Source organism: Felis catus, chromosome A1 (genome assembly GCF_018350175.1).
Source record: "Felis catus isolate Fca126 chromosome A1, F.catus_Fca126_mat1.0, whole genome shotgun sequence".
Lineage (NCBI taxonomy): Eukaryota > Metazoa > Chordata > Mammalia > Carnivora > Felidae > Felis > Felis catus.
In genome coordinates this window covers 100,619,582-100,643,279 of record NC_058368.1, presented here as the reverse complement: position 1 = coordinate 100,643,279, position 23,698 = coordinate 100,619,582, and the positions used below count along the sequence as shown (strand labels likewise).

Sequence of the window (23,698 nt, the reverse complement as noted above, 5' to 3'; positions counted from 1 at the left end):
GTAGCCGATCAAATGAGAATAAATGATTAGACTTTTGTTCTTAAAAATTTTTTTCAATGTTTATTTATTTTTGAGGGCCAAAGAGACAGAGTGTGAACAAGGAAGGGGCAGAGAGAGAAAGACAAGCACAGAATCCGAAGCAGGCTCCAGGCTCCGAGCTGTCAGCACAGAGCACGACACGGAGCTCGAACCAGCGAACAGTGAGATCATGACCTGAGCCAAAGTCAGACGCTTAACTGACTGAGCCACCCAGGCACCCCTACCTGACTAGACTTTTATTCCTTGCCCTACGGTCTCCACAAAATGCAGAGTTTGAAAAGGCTGTAGAGCCAAAGAAACCAATAGCTCTGAAAGGGCATTTGACTCTTTTTAAATCAGCTGTCTGCCCACATGTTTCATCCTTTTCCGGTGTACCTACCTGCCACTCCAATGTGAAAGGGCAATTCCCACTTTCAGCTACAAGGCTGTGACCTGACTTCGAAGCGGACTATTAAACTTGGCCATTACAGGTTGACAGCGTATCTACAATGGCTCTCGTGGCCACTGCAAAACAATGCATTCTCCACACGAGGACTACAGGGCCTGGCATCACACGAGGGAGTCAATTTCCCAGTGGGTGAGGACAAGTCCGTGCAGGGCATGACATGCTCAGACACTGTCTCAGCCAAATCAGAATCATTATACCTGAAGTTTTCCAGCTCAAGTTGACTCATAGTTCAATTTAACAGTGGTAGAAATATCCCCCACAACTGGTAGATACAGAGGACACTGAACTCCATTCAGGATGGGGTCAGTACGAGGGCATCATGTATAGGAAGAAAGAGCTCTATTCACTAGCATTTAACCTGTTCTTTTGATGGCTCAGTGGAATTTGACGGGCTGATGTTTTCATTCCTTTCTTCCACATTTCCTGTCCCTTTGCTCCCTCCTAGGGGGCTCTTTTACACAAATCTCTCTGAATCTCTTGCTCTCTCTTATGAAATAAATACTCAGTGAAATATGCATGCGAGTATTCCTTTTCTTTAGTATGTTTTTCTAGAAGAATACAACCCCACGAGAGTGGTATCATTGCTCTGCACATGATTCATTAAGTACCATATTTCATCACTTTAGAGTAGAGATGGCCAATATACATTGGCTAGACTCAAAAATAGGAACAGGGCCATATGGATGGAAGGGAAATTAAATTAACACTCCTAAGACTGTAGAAGGCTGTGAGGAGTAAGCGTTGGCTGATGTCAGAAGCTGGCCAATGCTGAGATTATCCAGCAATTTACTAACAATACTAAGCAGCCCTGGAACAGTACAAGGAACAAAGTTGTACTTCACCAAAGCCAAGGACTGGAATTAAGACCAGCAAAGAAAAGAGCTGGACAATGTCACTCTGCTCCTGTAGGATCCCGCCTACCTCACAGAATTGTTATGAGGATTAAGTGTGATTATCTATATGACTGCTTTCTTTCTTGAGGTATAATTGACATACATTATTGGTTTCAGGTTACAATATGCATAGTGATGGATATTATGACTGCTTTTATAAACTATAAATCCTTATTTAAAATTTAGACATTGTAATCGTCTCAGGCTGGGACATGTTTAAAGGGCTATGGGAGAAGAAGTGTCCTTAAACTTGAATCCCATTGTGATGGTTTCTTCAAACAAAAGTGGACTTACCTATGGACAGGATCAATGAGAAAACCTTGGCCATGGCGGGGGGGGGGGGGGGGGTAGATTGGGGTGATCACCAAGGTGGATGAAGCAGGGAATCCCACAATCTACTTGGATGTGGAATCTCACATATGTGTTGCATATGACTAATTATTTGATCCCTTTCAAATAGATATCGAGGGCTCAAGGCAGGGATTTCATTAGCTGAGGGCTAAGCACATAGTGGGGACACAGTTACATTTGTTGAACAAACAAATATACATTTGTAGTCCTGTGTGTCCTAATTTACAAGTACAGAGTAGTTACAAAGAAGTCCAAATAATTAAAATGGAACAAAACAATTTCCCTAAAAGGCAGATTTCTCCCCATTGAGAGACTGTCCTATGAACCTCAGCCTGGGTGAGGCAAAGGATGTAGGAAGGGCTTTAAATGTTATCCATCAACCTACTCCCTCCATCCCCACTCTAGCCATTCAATAAACATTTATTGAGCAACTGCTACCTCCCAGGCTCTGAGCCCAACTTGGGAAATACAAAGATGAACCCCACTGTGATTCCTATCCTTTGTTACCCCAACAAAGTAGGTAGTTTTGTTGCAACCTTGACCCCCACTGTGGTGAAGCCATTGTGAAAGGAGCGTGTAATTTACCATGTAAACACACAGTTGGCAGGGCTCACCCAGGGCCAGAGCTATAAAGGTTGCCAGCTATTGTGAAAGGCAATATACGCACTCAACAGGTTGGTTAATTATAGGTGTCACCTAGGATGGAAGGTGTGACCTCAGATGCAAGCCTTACTGCAAAGAGAAAATGTAGTCACGTCACACACGCACACACGTATGCAAACATCCACACGGTGTGAGAGAGGGTGGGGGCAAAACCAGAGAGAGACAATAGGGTAGGCATTGCGGATTCATACTCTTCCTTCCAATCTAGGAGTAGACAGTAGAGAGAGCTAGAGAGTGAAGCCCTGTGCCCTTTGCACAACTCCCATTAAAAGGATCTTAAATTCTGCTCTGAGTATCCCGGTCTACCTCTAAGCGGGCGTGGAAAGTTTCACGTGTGGTAGGCATTTCATTGTTTTGTTTGTTTTGTTTAAAAAATTGTTAATGTTTATTCATTTTGGGGAGAGACAGAGACAGAGTGCAAGTGGGGGAGTGGGGGAGGGGCAGGGAGAGACAGAATCCGAAGCCGGCTCCAGGCTCTGAGCTGTCAGCACAGAGCCCAAAATGGGGCTTGAACTCATGAATGGTGAGATCATGACCTGGGCGGAAATCGGACCCTTAACCGACTGAGCTACCCAGGTGCTCCCTTTTCTTTTTTCTTTTAAAGATTTATTTACTTTTGAGAGAGAGAGAGTGCAAGCAGGGAAGGGGCAGAAAGAGGGGACAGAAGATCTGAAGTGGGGGGCGCCTGGGTGGCTCAGTCGGTTGAGCATTCGACTTGGCTCAGGTCACGATCTCACTGTTCGTGAGTTCGAGCTCCGCATCGGGCTCTGTGCTGACTGCTTGGAGCCTGCAGCCTGCTTTGGATTCTGTGTCTCCCTCTCTCTCTGTTCCTCCCCTGCTTGCACTCCGTCTCTGTCTCTCTCAAAAATAAATAAACGTTAAAAAAAATCACACACACAAAAAAAATCTGAAGCGGGCTCTGCGCTGACAGCAGTCAGTCCAATGCGGGGCTTGAACTCATGAACCATGAGATAATGACCTGATTCAAAGTTGGACTCTGAAACCGACTGAGCCACCCAGGTGCCCCTCACTGGTTATGTCATACAGCTTCCCTCTGTTCCACGGACTTAGTATCTATCAGCAGTCTCAAACCTGTACAGAGCAAGCTAGGGGTGTGCGTGTGCGTGTGTTGGGAGGTAGGTGAGTAGATGGATAGGTGAAGATTGTTTTTTATAGCACAGATGGTGTGCCAGTGGGTCTTGAAATCAACATAATGGCTTAAAACCAGAAATTAAAAAATCAAATAGGATAAAATGAAAAAAAAATTGGTGTTCAATGCATGTTGTAACATGCCCCCTCACGGAGGGGAGTTGGGGGTGCTGGAACTCACGGGGCCTGCTTGGGATTCTCTCTCTCCCTCTCTCTAGGCCCCTCCCCAACTTGCTCTCTCAGTCTCTCTCTCAAAAATTAACTTGAAAAAAAAAAGGTAAAGGGAAGAAGTTGGGGTGCCTGCCTGACTCAGTCGGTAGAACATGTGACTCTTCATCTTGGGGTCATGAGTTTGAGCCCCATGTTGGGTACGGAGATTACTTAAAAATAAAATCTTAAAAACACAAAGAAAAATAAAAGAAAGAAGGTAAAGTAAATCTCCCTCTTCCACCATCAGTGTTTGTGCTGAAGAAAGGGAGAAATCTTTTTTTTTTTTTTTATGTCAATTTATTTATTTTTGAGAGGGACAGAGAGAGAGCAGGGCAGGGGCAGAGACGGAGGGAGACAGAGAATCCCAAGCAGGCTTTGCACTGCCAGCACAGAGCCCGACGCTGGGCTGGAACTCACGAACCCAGAGATCATGACCTGAGCCCAAACCAAGAGTCGGAGGCTTAACTAAGTCATCTAGGCGCCCCAAGGTAGATATCTTTTAAGGCAGGCACTCAGAGCACAGCCCCTTTTAGTAACTGACCCTTCTAGAGACTTCCAGAGACTCTCAGATTCTCCCCCATTATGATGCTTTGCTGTACTCTGTCATGCAAGCATTTCAAACCTACTTTCATAAAGTAAGATTTGATAGACCTAAAAATGACTTCTTTTTCCTCTTTCTTCCACTGTCTTTCAAGGCACCCCCATAGCACATGGAACTATTAGATTACTTCAAAGTGCTGAGTATAGCTGGACTGGTGCAAATGTGAAGTCTCTGTAGAAATTATGGGAATATGAGACGCTATTAAGCAGAAATTGAATACTCTGTGAGTGCTTCATGTAGGGGAGTTTCCTTTTATAGTTACGAGTGCAATTCATGCATTTTAGCACCTCTGTCTTACTGGACTTTATACCTGTAGCACAGTGCCTGACACTTAATAATCGTTGGATGAATGGATGTTTCATCAATTCTAATCGAGAAGCATATTTTGCTTATACAATGTCTGGTAAAATAAAAATGATTACAAACTAAATAAGCCACCATGTAAGGAAAAGAGTAGCTAAATCTTCCTTGCGGACACATCACACAAGCAATGAATATTTGAGAGTGCATTGTTGGGATGTGATTTGTTTCTTTTTTTTTCTTTTCGTTTTTAAAGAATAGAGCTTTTCAAGCTGTAACAAATAATATGGTAGCAAGAAAAGAAAGGATCTAGCCAAAGAAATGAAGCTTTAGCTTGTGAATAATTAGTGTGCGTGTGCGTGCGCGTTAGAGAGAGAGAGGGAAAGGGTGAGAAAAAATTCAACAAATGGCCGAAGGGAGAAAGAAATCAGAAAAAAGACAATGTCTCATTTACATCAAGCTGTGAGGTCAGATATTTGTTATTGGCTCCGTGGAATGAGAAAGGCAGCTCCTGTTTATTTACATTTGTGGTCCGTTTGAAAGACAGCCCAAGAGGTAAACTAAAATGAGAGCCCTCAAATGCCTTCTAAATTTCCCCTTAAATTGAATTTCTTGTTTTATCAGGGAACAATACTTGCACTGATGTTAGCCAGACAGCTAAAAGGTCAACAAGTTCCCCTGGTTGCCTTTTGTCAAGGGTTTTTGACTTGTCTGTGAATAAAGATCTCCCAGGAGGAAGGCAGACCTGAATTTCCTGTCATCTGGAAGACAGCAATGAATTTGAAAATGTTACAAAAAGCATAAGGGACTTCAGGCACACCTTCAGACCCACCGTGGATGCCAATCGCAGCACATGTAAACATGTACACAGAAATGTCTTGGATTTGTTCTGTCAACTTTTGGTTGTGAAACAAATTGTTCCATAGCAGCCCACCTTGAATACAGAATGAACCCGAGGGTTTTCTGTTGGGGGTGGTGTTACCGCCTGGCGCCTAATGTGAAGATACGGGTCTCTGCTCGCTCAGGATGCTCAGGATGCGAGAAGCCTGCGAGAAGCCTGCTCGGTTAGGAGCCCAGGGAATTAGGGCTAGCAAAGCCCCCCGTTCATGACCGCATTGCTCTCACTTGAACCTCCTCAGATCGTCATATATTTTTCAGGGTCTGAGCTTTCTGTCTGTGGTAACAGCTAAGTCCTCAAGACTGGCTTGCAGGCAAAAATAAATGACTCTCTCCGGTAAGTCTTAGTCAGTTTTTGAAATAAGTGAATTTTTTATCTCCAAGATAGGCCAAATAAGATCTATTTCCCTCTAAACTTCCTCCCCCCAACCTTTTTTTTTTTTGGCGTTTATTTATTAAAAAAACATTTTTTTTAATGTTTATTTATTTTTGACAGAGAGAGAGACAGAGCACGAGCAGGGGAGGGGCAGCGAGAGAGGGGCACACAGAATCCGAAGCAGGATCCAGGCTCTGAGCTGTCAACACAGAGCCCGACGTGGGGCTTGAAACCACATAGTGAGAGATCATGACCTGAGCTGAAGTCGGATGCTTAACCAACTGAGTGACCCAGGTGCTCTACAGATCCTCCTTTTAGTTACCATATTACCCTGCCTTTAGATCACCGGTAGGCAAACTATGACCCACAGGTCAAATCCAGCCTCTGGCATGTTTTTGTATAGACCAAAGGCCAAGAATAGTTTTTATATTTTCACATATTTTTTAATTTTTAATTTTTTAAAGTTTGCTTATTTATTTTGAGAGAGAGAGCATGAGCAGAGGGGGCACAGAGAGAGAGAGAGAGAGAGAGAGAGCAGACTCAGAGCTGTCAACATGGAGTTCGACACGGGGCTCAAACTCACAGACTGCAAGATCATGACCTGAGCCGAAGTCGGACGTTCAACCGACTGAGCCACCCAGGCGCCCAGGCATTTATTTATTTTTGAAAGAGAGAGAGAGTAAGCTGGGGAGGGGCAGAGAAGGAGATAGAAGATCTGAAACAGGCTCCTTGCTGTGACAGCAGAGCCCAATGCCGGGCTTGAACTCAGGAAAGGTGAGATCATGACCTGAGCTGAAATCAAGAGTCAAACTGAGAGTCAAACGCTTTACCCACTGAGCCACCCAGACGCCCCTCTCTCTAAACTTTTTTTTATGGAAGTTTGTTTTAGAAAAAGTAACGGGACTTTTTTAAAAAGAGATTTTATTTTGAAGTAATCTCTACACCCTACATGGGACTAGAACTCACAACCCTGAGATCAAGAGCTGTGTGCTCCACTGACTTAGCCAGCCAGGGACTTCCTCCTCCTTCCCTCCCCTTTTTAATACTGTGTGCAGTATTTTTTTTTTTTTCAGTTTTTTTTTAGGCTAAGAATTTATTGTTGCCACCCTTGAGCCCTACTTACATGTCTGGAAGTACCACCCGGGGAAGAGAAGGCCAAGTTGTAGTGCATTTTCCTTCAGGCTATGGAGAAAGCGCATGGTTCACTTCCTGCATTATTTCTATAAAATCACAGGTGGATTAAAGAGAATTTTAATTCCTCATTTCAAATGTCACTGGTCAAAACGCATGCGTATGCACTGTTAAGAAACAAAATGCAACTGAGTGAATTTAGAGATGTGACTGGCTTTAGGAAACAATTGATGAATCACACCACATCCCATCTATCAAGGAGAGGGGAGCTCCAAGGAGTTGTACAAAATGGAAGTTTTTAACAGGAAGGAGGGCAGGGCAAGAAGATTATTAGCAAAAGAAAAGGATTGTTCCCAGCAAGGTCACCTTCCCTTGGGGTGAGTGGGGAGAGCAGGGGGGCTTATCATGCAGATGACCTCATCTTCCTTTGGGGGATGGGAAGAGCCCATGGGATAGGTGACCTCACTGGTGCTTATCAGAAAATTCCTGACTTGACTTAAGACTACATTTCTGGGGGAGGTTAAAACTGCATCTAGATTAGATATTAAACTCCTTTGGAGACTTGGCCTAAGGGATGCCATTTTGGGCCCATGGTTTTCTTTCTAACAACATCCATTTGGCCAATATTTATTGAGTGCCTTCATGCAGAAGAAGTTGAACCAGGTGCTATGGAGAATAAAAGCAACAACAGCAACCAAATGACGACAAGCGTAGAGGACAGTTACACACAGAGAGTGTGTAGAGAGTAGAGAGGCGGACACCGAGGATTTTCTTACCAGGAAAGAGCTTTATTTGTGCCGGCACGGGCTCAATGGGCTAAGACCCCAAAAGGCTGAGCCCCAAGTGCAGCGACGTGTGTGTGTGTGTGTGTGTGTGTGTGTGTGTGTGTGTATGTGCGTGTGTTGTCTTTTGTACAATTTTTGCTCCTTGGTCTCCCATATATGGTAATATACAGTCTGAATGGGCAGTCTATGTTACAGGGTCGTGAGGAAGGTCGTGAGGAAGGTCACATACATGCAATAGCCAGATTGCCTTCTCTTGTCCTGAGGTTTTCACCACTTTCCTTAGGGAGGGGCTCTATCATACTAGTACAACCTGAATGTGAACCATGTGCCCGGCAATGTGCTAAGTACTTTATATAGAGTCTCTTTCAAGTCTCAGAGAAACCTTAGAAAAAGGATTTTCTAGGAAGAAATTGAAGTTCAGAGAGATTAATTCTACCTTCCATAGTTACCTGGCTAGAAAAAGATGGAGCTGTGATTTGAAACTAGGACATTCTAAAACAAAATCTTCCATGAATTAAGAAACATTCTTATCGCAAAGAAAGATTTGGCAATTTCAAGTTCATGTGTTATCATGGGTAGTAACACGTTTTACCACGGGGTTGCCAAGAATAGTGAGTTATATACTATGTATTACTGGGTGGTGGGAAAAGTCAGTATCATAAACAGGCTTTAATTCCTCCCCTCTTCTGGATAACCAATAGATTGTCTTATTTCTTTTATTTTTATTTTTTAATTTTAAAATTAAAAAAAAAATTTTAAGTATCTATTTATTTTTTTATTTTTTAAAATTGTATTTATTTTTTGCAATTTCAGTGCAAATTCTTATTGGTATTTTCAGAAGAACCAACAAAGATATTCCAACCCTCATCTCCAAAAGTAAGGACACAGAAATGGCCAAGGAATTAGAAAAATGCAGCAATGATGGAACTGCTTGACTGAATCATGAAGTCTATTATGAGGTTATCATATTTAAATATTTACGATTAATCCAGGATTAGACTAATCAACAGAACAAGCCCAGAAACTGCCCCAGAAATAAATAAAATTTTGGTGTATGAGAAATGTGATGTTGCAAATCAGCAAAGGAATTTTTAGGAAATGTGCTGAAAACATATGCTACACTAATTGGAAAAAAAATTAAGTTAAATGTTTACCTCCCATGCTAGTGAAATTAACTCCACACAGATTCCAGAAGTTTCCTTTAATTTGCTTCAGTAATATTTTATAGTTTTCTGTGCACAGTATTTTTATATCTTCTTTCGATATGTCTATTTCCAGGTATCTAGGAATTTTTGGTGTTAGTATATATGGTATCTTACAATTAAAAAAAAAATTCTAACAGTTTGTTCCTGGTCTGTGTGAATACACTTCCACTTTGTATATTGCGCTTGTATCCAGTGACCTTGTAAACCTACTTCTCAATTCGAATATTTTATCTATAGTTTTCTTATTTTTATATTTATAATTATGTTTGATTAAGGAAGTTCTCTTCTATTTCTAGCTTATCTATTTTATCATAAATAAGGGCTTTTCTGTATCTGTTGAGATGCTTCCATTATTTGTCTCTTTTATTTTATCAATATGATGAATTACACGGATTGATTTCCAAATTTTATTTCATTTTTTAATCTTTTTTAAAGATTTTGTTTTTACACCCAACGTAGGGCTTGAACTCACAACCTTGAGATCAAGAGTTGCACACTCCACCAAATGAAATCAGGCGCCCCTGATTTTCAAATTTTAAACCAATTTTGCGTTACTGAAATAAACTTAATTTTGTTGTGTTGGATTAACCTTTTTATATATCACTGGATTCAGTTTGCTGGGCTCTTGTTTAAGATTTTTGTGTCTGTTACTACTAAGATGGACTTACAATGATCCTTTCTTGTAATGTTCTTGTCAAGTTTTATAGAATAAAAATGAGTTAGAAAGCACTCCCTCTAAGGGCGCCTGGGTGGCTCTGTCGGTTAGACGTCTGACTTTGGCTCAGGTCATGATCTCACAGTTCATGGTTCAAGCCCCACATCAGGCTGTGTGCTGACAGCTCAGACCCTGGAGCCTGCTTCGGATTCTGTGTCTTTCTCTCTGCCCTTCCCCCTGCTCATTCTCTGTATCTCTCTGTCTCTCAAAAATGAAGACTCATTAAAAAATTTAAAAGAAAAAAGAAAGTATTCCATCTGTTTTAATTCTCTAGAAGAGTTTGTGCAAGAATGGCATTGTTTCTTTCTTAAATATTTGGTACAGTTCTCAGGCCCAAAGTTTTGCTATGAAGGTTTTAAATTACAAACCTAATTTTAAATATTTATAGGACTGTTCATATATTCTAATTCTCCTTATGTGAGTATCTATAAGTTATGCATTTCCAGGAATTTGTCCATTTCATCTAAATTTGTAATTTAGTGGCATTATATAGTTTATAGTAGCCCTTTGTAATTTTTCTTAAATATAATTTTAATTTTAGAATATTTTTGGATCTACAAAAAAGTTGCAAAGATAGGACAAAGATTACCCATAATATTTCACACTCAATTTCCCCTATTACTAACATTGTATGTTATTATGGCACATTTGTCACAACTAAGGAACCAATATTGATACATTTAATTAACTAAACTCCGTGTTTGATTTGGATTTCATCAGTTTTTCCCTGAAGTCTTTTTTTCCGTTCTAGGATCTCATCCAGGGTATCATATTACCTTTAGCTGTCATACTCCACATCCTTTGACTTTCCTTGTTTTTATGACCTCGACCATTTTGAAGAGTACTGGTCAGGTATTACGTAGAATATCCTCCAGTTTGGATTATCTAATGTTTTTCTCATGGTTAAACTGTAGTTATGTTTTTTGGAGAGAAGTGAAATATCATTCTCATCACATATCAAAGCATATGCTATCTACTTATAATTTTTACAATATCTGCAGTATACGTAATAATGTTTCCCTTTTCATCCTTGACTCTGGTTATGCATTTCTCTCATTTTTTTGATAGTTCTGATAGGATTATTTTGAATTTCATGTCCTTTCAAAGAACTGACTTGGTTTTGATAATTCCCTCTACTGTATATTTGTTTTATGTTTTATTTATTTACTTGTCTTTATTATTTTCTTCCTTCTTCCTGCATTTGGGTTTAATTTCCTGCTCTTTTTCTAACTTCTTGAGAAGAGTCCTTAGCTATTTGATTGTTAGACTTTCCAGTTTTCTGGTATTTTTGATATTCTAAATTAAAAGCATTTCTATGCAATGTGTTTGCTGCATCTATAAATTTTGATAGGTAATGTTTTATTAACATTCATTTAAAAATATCATCTCATTTCCCTTGTAATTTCCTCTTTGAATTGCTAATTTAGAAGTTATTTTTCTTATTATTAAAATGTATGGGGATTCCATAGTTGGTTTTCGGTTACACATTTCTACCTTAATTCTCCTGGGTTCAGACAACGTATTCTGTAAGATTGTAATACTCTGAAATTCACTGAGAGTTGTTTAATGGGCTAACATATGGTCAATATTAGTAAATGTTCCATGCACGTTTGCCAAGAGTGGAGATCTCATTACCAGCTATCTGCTCTACGTGCACAGCAGACCATCTCTACTGGCCTTTTGTGGTTGTTAAAACTCTAACTTGTTCCCTGAGCCTCCAACCCTTAGGCCCCACTAGGGTCCTCTTCTGCCTGATATGCTCCCCTGGCCTCCACAGCATCTGTGAAAATCACTGTATTCCTTTTTCATTTCTAGTATACTATATTCCCCTTTTTATATAACCTTAGATGTTTACAAAGAAAACGTTTTCTGTTCGACTCTATGTAGAATTCCTATGTTCTTTTAGCAAAGAAGCTTCTCTGCTACACTGTCACAAACTCCACCTTCTAGTCTATGTGAATATTGATTTAGGCTGAATTCTGAATTTGTGGGGTCAGACTAAAGTCTCGCTAGACATATAAGTAGAATGAATGTCACCTCTTCTAAAATGTTTGGGTGCTCACAAATGTAAACATCAGTGTTCAAGATTTTATTTTTAAATAATCTCTACACCCAACGTGGGGCTTGAACTCACAACCCAGAGATCAAGATTCACATGCTTCACCAACTGAGCCAACCAGGTGCCCCCACATAAGCATTGAAAGGTGGACCATATGCACTAATCAGAAGGAAGGAATTTTCCTGTCAGAAGACAAAACTGACCCTTCAGGAGGTAGATAAATAAGAAATGAAGAACCACCACCTCCAATGGAAACTTGGATTGGAAGTGGAAACTTGATTCATTTCACCTCAGTGAATGTGAAGGAAAATGCAAAAGGATCCTAACGTCAACACTTCTCAATTGACAGCTGAAAGTCTGAAATGGAACAGTGTCTTTTATAAGTTAGCAAGTCATCTTCTTTCATCAATACCAGAAAAGAATCTTTCCCTAAAGGAAAAAAAAATATGTAACAACAACAACAAAAAAAAAAAGCTAAAAAGGACAGGTGTTTAAACAGGTCTATATTTCAAAGTAAAAGTCTTTGTGTCAGCACTGAGAACACCATGGTTACTCCTACAAGGGTTTGAAAAATACTGTGCTCTATCTGGATTATGTTAGGAATTTCTCACAGCAACCCTGAGGTTCTTACCATAATAAGATGTGAAATGGGAATGTATAATAAATACCAAGATATAACAGATGCTGCCTTCCAGAGGAGGGTCTGAGAAGGAGAGGAAGATTGAAGATCCAGAGGGGCTGTGCTGAGATTCCGAGTTTCACTTCAAAGAGGAAGCATGTAGATTGCCTCTTACCTTCACTTTTGTGAGAGGGGCTTACAGAAGCCCCCAGAGAGCTCACGATATGTCTTTAGGAGTTGGGAGGGCACGGTGGAGTGCTGTCTGACCCAAGCTTGAGGAATCTGAGGGCAAAATCCATGCCTGACTCTGTTTCAGGCAGAAACAGAGGGGAACTAGGCACATGCTCACCAATGGCAGGCAGCAAGAATGGCTGAGCTTACTTCTGGACCAGAGAGAGGCCAGGTAGAGAGAAAGCTGGACTAAAGCTCCTCTACATCTTGTTCAAGAAGACTGCCTGAGAAAGCATTGGGGTCCCAGGGGTATTCAGGGAGTGAGATGCTGAAAAAATGGGCCTGAGGCAGAGCAGTAGCTGGAGGTGTCATCACATCACATGCTCTCCAGGGGGACCTCAGAAGTTGTGAAAGTGCCCAAGAGAATAAAGGTCATATTTTAAATACATGTTAGGCACATATTCTGAGACCACAAAGCCATCTCATCATGGGACCGTCAAGAAAGAACTTTTGAGCTTCTCTTTTTAATCCTTTCTTCCAGTTCTTGAACTTTATTGGAGTCAAAGCCAATGCTTGCTAAGATGGGGAAGAGAGGCGAAAGTATGTATCAGAGAATGAGAAAAGGACCATGTCCTTCCCAAGTACACTAAAGGAAGTTCCCTGAAGACCAGGCTCTGTGGCTGTAGGTCGCTGCAAAGGTGTATCTGTTCACAGTGCAGACACCCACCCAAGTGCCCTGCCTCCTTACTGTCCCATGTCCATCATCTCATGCAAGAGCAGGTCGGGGGGAGGATCATACAGCTCCAGTGGAATGCAAACATCTTTCAGAATCAGAGGTCGTGGTTTTGATGTAAGGCAATCACTTGAGCCACCTATTCACTCCCATGCTACATAGGCCCTTGGCATGGGTCTCTCATTTGCCCACACCCACAGAATATCCAACTGACTAAATACTTATTGGTTACCTATCATGTATCTGACAATCAAGACCAACTGATGAATAACACAATTTCTGAACTCAAGGAGCTTACAACCCAACAGATATGGTGCGGTGTGATAAAAGCTAATGGGGCAGCTAAAAGTTGAGGGACAAGGGAGAAAATGGGTCACATTACGGGCAGAGTTCAAGGAATCCTTTCTATGCTGTGTCTTAAAGCATGAGAGGGAGTTTATGAAGCAGAGGGACTTTGAAAGAGGGCCATGCTGTGTATATGGTCGCAGAATGTGGAAGCCTCATGCCTCATGCATCGGGCATTTTGACCCGGCTGGACCCCTGGGTGCCAGACCGGAGGTAGTGGAGATGAAGCTGAAAAATGTCAGGAGCAGATCACGGAACACCTTGAACCATGGTTTGGACTTCTCACAGTAAATGTTAGAAAGCTGTGCTTACAAGGTTTCAAGAAGGGTAACTTATTTGATCGGATACTAGGTTGAGGACAGTAGTTCTGGCGGCTCTACGAAGGATGGTTTGGGGGGTGGTCACTTCACACCAAAGTTATACCCATCCTTGGTACGTGGATGTGAAATTCAGAGGGTTTATTTTTTCCTACCTTGATCTTAAAAACAACGGAAGGGCCATAGAAATTAGCTTAGCGATTCGTGACACGCTGTTGTATTTCAAGTACAGATCCCTGTGCTACGACCATGGCTGTGCCAGCTTTTACTGTGACTTTTGGGAATCATCTGAATGCAGTTAACTATCCATGCATAGAATGCTAGACGACTGTTCCAAGACCTTCCAGGATTTTCAAACAAGATGAATGATACTAGGGATTAGAGATCCATAGGTCTTAACTTTTTGTGAGCATAGATTCATTTCAGAATCCACTGAAAATCACATTGTGTGTGTGTGTGTGTGTGTGTGTGTGTGTGTGCATGCGCACACATACAAAATTTTTCTTATGTTTTCAGGGGTTCTAGACCCACTTAAGACTACCTATTGATCTCCTAGGGACTGCAGAGCCAAGGTACAGAATGCCCGCACTATAACCCCTTAATAAACTGCAGGTTAAAATCTTGAGTTGATCAGTCTCAAAAGGATTAAACTTCTCGCTTCACCTAGGAACTTTCAGAGTTCACGAGGGAGTCTCCTTGCAGACCAGAGCTGAGCACGGTGGTAGGGCTTTATGTTTGGGAGGTTTTTGTCAACTACCATCAACTTTAGGAGTGTCAGTATTATCTGCTTGACTATCTTCCTGCCACTTTGGGTACACAGCCGTAGGGCTTCCAAGAAAATGCTATGAACTCTGGGCATGAATACACAAGTGAAAGCTGGTCCTCTGTGGCTAAGGCAAGAGTAGTCCTGATAGCTTACTGGTGTGGGGCTCCTGAGGGATATTTTTTTCTGTCTTCTTAGCAATGCTGGCCTTGGGGACCATCTCTGTATAAGACCAGCCAATGTAGTTCTCAAACATTATTTTCTCATTTTATTATCACCCAACTTTTTTTCTAGCCCCAAATACATATTATTGTACTCATAAAAGAGCAATGATGAACGGAAAAGTAGAAAAGAAAATATGTCTAATCTCACATTACTGCCTGACTGTTATCTGAGACCCATGAGCCACTGGAAACTCTACTTTAAGTGTCTTGCTGAGTTACTCTGTAACTTAAATTTAATATGTGTGTATTTTTGGCACAGCAGTTGTTTTCATAAGTATTTTTGGCACCTGAGTTTTGGCACTTCAGAATGCAACTCACAGACCTTCACGAGTTTTCAAAGGCTGCTTTCCCACGTACTAGCTTTCTGTGGTTGTCAAAGAAATCCAGGCATGAGGAGCTTTTTTAAAGCAATGCAAAAGCCCAAAGACTGATACTGCATACACGTGCTTTTGAAAATATCTAGCATCAATATGGTACACACTTGTTTTGAGTACAGAGCAAACCTGCATTTCTTTAAGCATATAGGTACACATCTTGTATGTCTGCAAAGGTCAGCCAAAAGAGAAACCTTTAAAAACAATTCTGCCATTTTGGTAAATAATAATAATTACAACAACACCAAAAAAGAATCTTGCCAGCCTGCAATCTTATCTGCTGGGGTAGCTAGATTTATTATATTAATATGTGCTGCGACTTCAAAAAATAGCGATCTTCTATAATCTGGCCAGGCTTGATTTTTATCATGGTGCGACTATAGAGACATACACAATGTGGCTCTCAAAAATGCGGCTCTCCTTTAATCAGGAACCAATGTGGACTAGACCTTATCAAGACCATGAGGCTGACAGACATTATCTATTCCTTGTTTATTTGTTTACTTTTTGAGAGTGAACTGAAGTCAACTTTTCCAAAGAACAGGAAGACCCCAAGAGCTGTATTTATTTCTATACAATGAAAATTGTTTTCCTGAGACCCACTGTGTTAAGCAGTATGATCCTTGTTATTGTCCTATACCATAGCCGCGTTCTCTGTTTCCCACTTCCCTTCACCCATTTTGCCCCTCCCGCTCCCCCTCCCCCTCTCCTTCTGGCGACCATCGCTTTGTTCTCTGTATTTATGGGTCTATTTCTGCTTTAGAAAATCATCTTTTGGGGCGCCTGGGTGGCGCAGTCGGTTAAGCGTCCGACTTCAGCCAGGTCACGATCTCGCGGTCCGTGAGTTCGAGCCCCGCGTCAGGCTCTGGGCTGATGGCTCGGAGCCTGGAGCCTGTTTCCGATTCTGTGTCTCCCTCTCTCTCTGCCCCTCCCCCGTTCATGCTCTGTCTCTCTCTGTCCCAAAATAAATAAAAAACGTTGAAAAAAAAATTAAAAAAAAAAAAGAAAATCATCTTTTGCTGTCCTTGCAACAAGCATTTTTGGTATGTCATAAGTAGTGCACAGGCAAATTCAACAAGTAGTATGGTAGGAAACGATGGTGCACAGTTGAGTAGGATGCAGTTCTGCTCAAAACTATCATATCCTTCTGGTATTTCTTCTAGGTTTTCTTCTTCTACAAACATTATTATTTCTTAGATGTAAGACTTCATACTTTAAAAAGAAAATGGAGGAAGAATATAGCCTTTGAGGACAGACTATCTGGGCATGACCCCTGACTTTTGTTAAAAGCTGTGTGACCTTGGCCAACCTCTCTTAGCCTTGGTTTCTTTATTTATAAAATAGGAGGGATAGTACTTACTTCATAGGTTCCTTGTGAATATTCATGCAATAACATATGTATAATTGTGCTTGCCACTGACTGAGTGCTCCAATAACTTTGCCTGTTACTATTACTACCATTTTCCCTGCTGGCTTCCCATGCCAACATGTCCCTTCTCCTCTGACCTGTCTTCATGTTTTCTCCTGGAAGGGGTCATCTACTCATTTTGCAATGGACTCTTTTTTTAGGCACAACTGTGTTAGCATTCAGAACATTTCTCCCTTTAAATGACACACGATAAATGCACCACAGAGCAGCAAGCTCTGTTGATGGGTGTCACCTCTACCTCTGTCAGAAGGACCTGAGAGCAGCATATGTTTCTTCCTTTGCACAATGAGGCCAAGAGCTGAACATGGCCAGCCTGCCTGGGTGCTGGGGAGTGAAGGGCTGTATATCAACCACTGTGCACTGTTTACAGAGGGTATGGGAAGGAGAGAGGGGAGGGGAAATTCTCATCCTCAGCACTGGCCAGAACCAGATGCTGAAGCAAGAAGGAAAAAGAAAAGGGTCTGTGGTGGTCTAGGCAAAAGGGGGTGGTCATTGGGACTGACCATTTGGATCCTGCAGCTAAGAGAATATTCTAGTCTGGTTCCACTCCACTGCCCTCAGTGTCTAGGAATGAGCCCAAGAAACCAAACCTAGGAGACTGCCCCACCTTCTTGCCTGGGAAGTACACATTCCCCAAGGGAGGAAAACTTCATCTATCAAGGAACCCAAAGGAATTCACTTGTGTTTGTTCCCAGGCAGCAAATTCAGGAGCAAAACTTATGCCAACAGCAGCTTTCTGAAGCCAGAAATTCCCTTCAAAAGAGTTTGGGCTAAGACAAATGCAAATGCAGTAATGTTGATGCTGAAACTCATTTAGACTTAAAAAAAAAGTTATTTACTCAGAACAGCAAAAATCCTTACAAAAATATAACTCATATTGCATCACCTCCCCACATAAAGCACTCCAATGGCCTCTTACTCCATTGAGAGTAAAAGTTAATAATCAAACTCATGACCTTGAACTACATGGACCTACAAAAAAAAAATGGCGCCACTCCATCCAGCCTCATCTTGCCTCATACTTCCCCCCACAGTATACTTGTGGATCCTCAAAGTACCAGCTATTTCTTGGCCTAGAGCTTTGGCACTTGATGCTTCCTGAGGTCTTTGAACGGCTGTGTCTTTTTTCAGATTCCAGTTTCAACATTACTTACTCAGAGAGACTTATCAACTAAAGTCGTCTACCCTGCCCTCCTTTACTCTTCATTTCGTCATTTTCCTCTTAAAACCTGTCACGATCTATGACCATCTCCTCGGCCTATTATTTCTCCTCCTGCCCCTCCCTCCCCATATGCATTTTCAATTAACTTCCAGGGGAGCAAGAATTTTATTATCTTAGTCACCACTGTGTCCTGTATCTACAACCTGCTTTGCACATGGCAGGCACTCGGTGAATATCGGTAGAATAAATGATCTAGCACGTTACTGTGAGGTTACAGAAAATACTGGCCTCTTAAAATAAGGTAGAAGCATAGCAAAAGCAGGGGAGTGGAGACCATAAAACTGGGAATACTGAAAGGCAAACTTCATTTTATGTTTTTCTCCATTATTGACCCTGTATGCCTTTATTAGACCATGATGAATAGAAGCTTTGTGTACAGATATCTTCATAGTTGCCATGTCACTAAAAAAACTGTTCCATGGTTCTCTTTCTCCACATACAGCATGTGTGGATGCCTTATTAATAATAGTAAGGGGCGCCTGGGTGGCTCAGTCGGTTGAGCCTCCGACTTCGGCTCAGGTCACGATCTCACGGTTCATGAGTTCGAGCCCCGCGTCGGGCTCTGGGCTGATGGCTCAGAGCCTGGAGCCTGTTTCCGATTCTGTGTCTCCCTCTCTCTCTGCCCCTCCCCCGTTCATGCTCTGTCTCTCTCTGTCCCAAAAATAAATAAACGTTAAAAAAAAATTAAAAAAAAATAATAGTAAAGCCGGTATGCAGCACTTACCAAGTGCTACGGAAAGACTTAGGGGTGGATTAACTTATGTATCTTCACAATAAGCCTAGAAGGTAGGAAATATTATTTTCCCCATTTTACAGAAGAGAAAACTGAGGCATAACAAGTTCAACTATTACCTAAGGTCTTGAGGGTAAGGGACAGCAGAGAGGAGATCTGAACCCAGGGAGTCTGGCTCCATACTCTATGCTCTGTACCCCTGCGATGTACTAATATTTGGTTCTTTGATTAGACTTATACTTGAAGAATGCTGAGAAGTATTTATTTGCTACCCTTCAGGTACATGGTGTCTTTTTTTTCTCATTCATTTCTGTAGGTCTACACAGGTGGGTTACTAAACCATTTCTTGATGTCTGTGGATTTGAAAGTCTATTTTCAAGGATGACAACAAGTTTTAGATATGTTCTTTAATTGGGAAAATTAGAACAGCATGTCCTTGACTGTATGGTCTCTCTTGATTCATGCTGTCAACCCCAAATAGCAACAGTCAGTGAATTGTTTACGAAGATGGCAGGCTCGAGTAGACTCAGGTTATAAATTCAATATTTGTGTTTCTGGAACGATTTGCCACATTTTTGCGCTCCCATTTGTTTGATCTAAACGTGGAGATCTTCTAAAGCAAAATGTTGATAAAGAGAGACAATGGCTAACATTAAGAAATGCTTCTCATCCTAAAAGAAGACAAAATCCCTACACAGGCAAAGAGAAAGTGAGATTTGGACCAACGAGCTGATTTCAAGCAGAACCATGCTGATAGAATAACCCTGAGTCCACATCTTCTCTTTTGTTTTTGCCATGGCAAATGGTTTCACTTAGAAAAGGGGGCTTACTTTCTTGAAGGGGCCACTCAGCAATTATTCATAGTAGATACATGTCAAATTTGACAACTTTCTCTGAAGATAAGCCACAGATCCTCTGACGACCCATCCGTAATTCTCGTTGATGGAAACCCTGCTCAAGGCAGAGAGTCAGAATGCCACCCCCTTGCTGTGTGACCTCAGGCAACTTACTGACTGGTCTGGACCTTAGAATTCTCAGCTGTAAAGTAAGGCTAACTGTGGTCACGCGAGGGTGTTGGGGGGAAGTAAGATAATGTAATCGCAAGGACAGGGCATGGTGGCGGGCACATCTGGGCTGGCACCTCTCATTACTCTCCCCGAGTTCATGCTTCCCCTTCTGTGCATCCACAAAGAAGCACACACATCCGGGCCCATGAGTGTTGGCATCTGCTCCTTCACTGGTTACGCAATGACATTAAGTCTCACAATCAAGAACGTAGCATGGCAGAGCCAGCCTCGAGAAATTTCACCAGAGCCCTGATTTTGAAGAAAAGTGTAAAAATGCCCATTTCCCCATGGGTTACAAAATAATAAGGTTTTTCCCCCCTTTTATCTCAGCATATCACGGCATTAAAACGCTTCCATAGAAAAGGTCATCTTGCTCCAATCAAAACATTTCTTCGCTGTTCTGTTCCCAGAGGTGCACAAGGGAGCAACAATCAATAAGAGAAGCTTGTGGAACATTTTGACTTACCTTTGAGGAATCGCCATTAGGTCAACGTATTTTGCTGTGGTTTTATAACTAATAATTGCTCTCATAATGGCATTTCCTAATCACTGGGTGACAATGACTGCCGTTGCCACCATAGGGTTCCATCAGGAAATTGTAAGATGTTTTTCAGAACTCTGACCTTAACATTTTCTTTCCATTTTGGCATTTCTTTGGATAATGTAATGAAAACAATTCCCAAATTTCAGACTAAAGGAATAAAACATTTTCTGCTATGAGATCAGCTGCAGAATAATTAAGAAGGGCTAACCCGTATTTCTCTTTCCCTGTTTTTAACTTTTAAATGTTTATATCTTTCAACTATACATATGAGGAATGAAGATACACTCATTAGTACAATCCCTCATGATTTTGAGTAGCCCCTTTTTTCGGGGTTAAAAATTGTGAAACGTAAAACCTCTACATTCTTCCTGTCTCACTGAGACAAATGAAGATAGGTTATAGTACCCTATTCTGAAGTAGAAGAAAATAGCAAAGATCTTTCTTTCCTTCTCTCTTTCTCTCTTTCTCTTTCTTTCTTAAATATTTACTTATTTTGACAGAGACAGAGCATGCGCGGGGAAGGGGCAGAGAGAGGGAGACACAGAATCCGAAGCAGGCTCCAGGCTCTGAGCTGTCAGCACAGAGCCCCACATGGGGCTCAAACCCACAAACGACAAGATCATGACCTGAGCCACAGTTGGATGTTTAAGCAACTGAGCCACCCAGGTGCCCCAGCAATGATTTTTCAAAAAGCACGCTACTCTGGAGATTCATCAGCATGTAAATCGTAGGACCGTTACTAGGATTTCTTTCTTGGTCTCTGAGTCTGCATGCAAAGCTCTGTGAAACCCCTTGGGAGGAAGAAGGTCATGCTGCCGAGATCCCAAATGGGAATATGTACAATTGCATTTGGTATTTTAAGCATGACAATTTTAGAGAGTTCCTGGAAGCTTTATCCAGTAAATGTGACTCTTAGAAGTTCATTTATGAGCCATGATAGATGTGAATAAGGCCTATAAATAACATTGGCAAATTTAAGGCAAGACTTCCAGATAAACTCTGAAAAAGGGCTCACCCATCTTTCCATTGTCAGGAGCTCAGAAATTATCTATCAGGATGAGGTCTACGTATTTGCCGTTTAGTCTGAAGTCCAGTGACCATTTGTTTTAGGTAAGATTTTTTTAATGGGATTTTTTTTCATGTGATGATTCATACATACAGAAGGATATATGTAATCCATAAGGTATAGTAATAAAATGACCACTAGTATATCTACTACTCAATTTAGGACCACAAAAGTTGCTAAGACACAGTTGTTACTACTTAGGTACCCTTTCCTGCACTGATGCCAATTCCTGAAGGTAAATACTTCCTCAGATTTAATTTTTGCATGATTTCGAGCTTTATAAAAATAGCATCACTATATTTATACATACGTACATATATATAATATATACTATATATATGTGTGACTTGTTTTTTCATACCTCACTACCCTTTTTAATGTTTATTTATTTTTGAGAGAGAGAGAGCGAGCGTGCATGCATGCACACACACAAGTGGGGGAGGGGCAGAGAGCAAGGGAGCCACAGAATCCGAAGCAGGCTCCAGGCTCTGAGCTGTCAGCACAGAGTCTGACACAGGGCTCGAACCCATCAACTGTGAGATCATGACCTGAACTGAAGTTGGATGCTCAACCGACTGAGCCACCTAGGCACCCCTAAAAATTTTTTTTTAGTGTTTATTTACTTTTGAGAGAGAGACAGAGTGCAAGGGAGGAAGGTCGGTGAGAGAGGGAGACACAGAATCAGAAGCAGGCGCCAGGCTCTGAGCTGTCAGCACAGAGTCTGACACGGGGCTCGAACCCACCAATTGTGAGATCATGACCTGAGCTGGAGTTGGACGCTTACTGACTGATCCACCCAGGCGTCTCACACCTCAGTACATTTTTAATATTGGGATTGCATGAAGATATGATTTATTCAGTTTCACTGCTTTGTAATCTATGGTGGGAAAATAGTACAATTTAATTTATTCCTTCTCCTGTTAGTAGACACTTGGGGCATTTTGTTTTTACAAACAGGGCTAAGATGTATCGTTCTTTGGGTGCACATAGGCAACAATGTCTCTATGGTATATACAAGGGAGTGGAATTGGATATATACGTGAGCTGCAGGGTTTGAATTGATATGAAATTAATGCCAAGTTATTTTACAAGACATTTTACTAATACGTCGTATCCAGCGGGAGACTCCACTTTGCCACCTGGGGTACAGGGGTGCTGTGGTAACCTGGCTTTGTACTTCACTTGGAGCAGTTCCCCTTTGACACTTTACTCACATCCTATGGCTGAAAGAAAAAGCACAACTCTCTCATGAGATTTTCTGTCATAAGTGAGCATGGAGTGGAGGGAAGCTTTTTAGAGAGAGGGTATATAATCCAGGATATTACAAAGAAGGCAAGGCCCCTGCATACCTAGGCACTTGAGCATAGCTCTGCCTTGAGGCAGAGAAACCATGCATAAGTCTTTGAGGGATAAATGGACGCCAGAAGGGTCACAGTGGGCATGTTCCCACTCTTTTCTCCTCAGCCTGTGCTCTGGCTTGCTTTCTAGGTTGTTCCAGTGAAACAGAAGCCACCCATCAAAATCATGATGGTCCTATCCCCTATGTTCCTTATTAAAAAAAAACCATATATATATATATATATATATATATATATATATATATATATATATATCTCCAATGCCAAATCCAAGATGTGTCTAGGAATCTACCTTAGTTTTGTAATATCCTCATTCCGTAAGTATCATTGTAGAATTACATCTTCTCAAGCCAAGAGGTCTGTGTTCAGTCCAGTCAAAACCTATTAGGACAGAGTTGGAACCTTGATTGAAATTGGATTCATTTATGCCCATGTGAAACATGGCAGACAGCAACCCATAATAAATTTTCCTGTCCTTAACTGAATGAAAATAGGTTTTTATAATTGAATTTCTTTGATGTTTCTCACATTTGCATCCTAGGGAAAATGGAAAGATATATTATAGGCTTGATACGAATTGCCCATCTGTAAAAAATCTTTTAATAACAGGTTTCTACGAGGACTGGAAGGATGGAGGGATAAGAATGGGTCTGTCAGTTGTCCTTTAGGATGAACTCAGTCAAAAAAAGAGACATTGTTTTTTGTGTGAAGACACTTAAAGAGATCTATAAAAACAGAATGAGTTTTTGGACCAAAAAGTCTGAATCATTAGATTTAGTGGATTTCCCATGAGAGGTACGCTGTAGGTGGAGAGAATCCAGATTTTCCCCACCCACCTAGGAAACCTCTCTGGAGGTTTCATACGAGCTCAAAGACTGGAGTTTCCGGCTGTAACTATAAACCTCATGACT

General features: G+C 41.4%; 1 long non-coding RNA gene across 1 annotated transcript in view; it reads right to left on the bottom strand.

The window, feature by feature from the left end:
• LOC123385569 overlaps positions 1-23,698 on the bottom strand; it is a 137,867-nt gene that overhangs the window by 2,969 nt on the left and 111,200 nt on the right. The gene's annotated exons all lie outside the window — the stretch shown is intronic.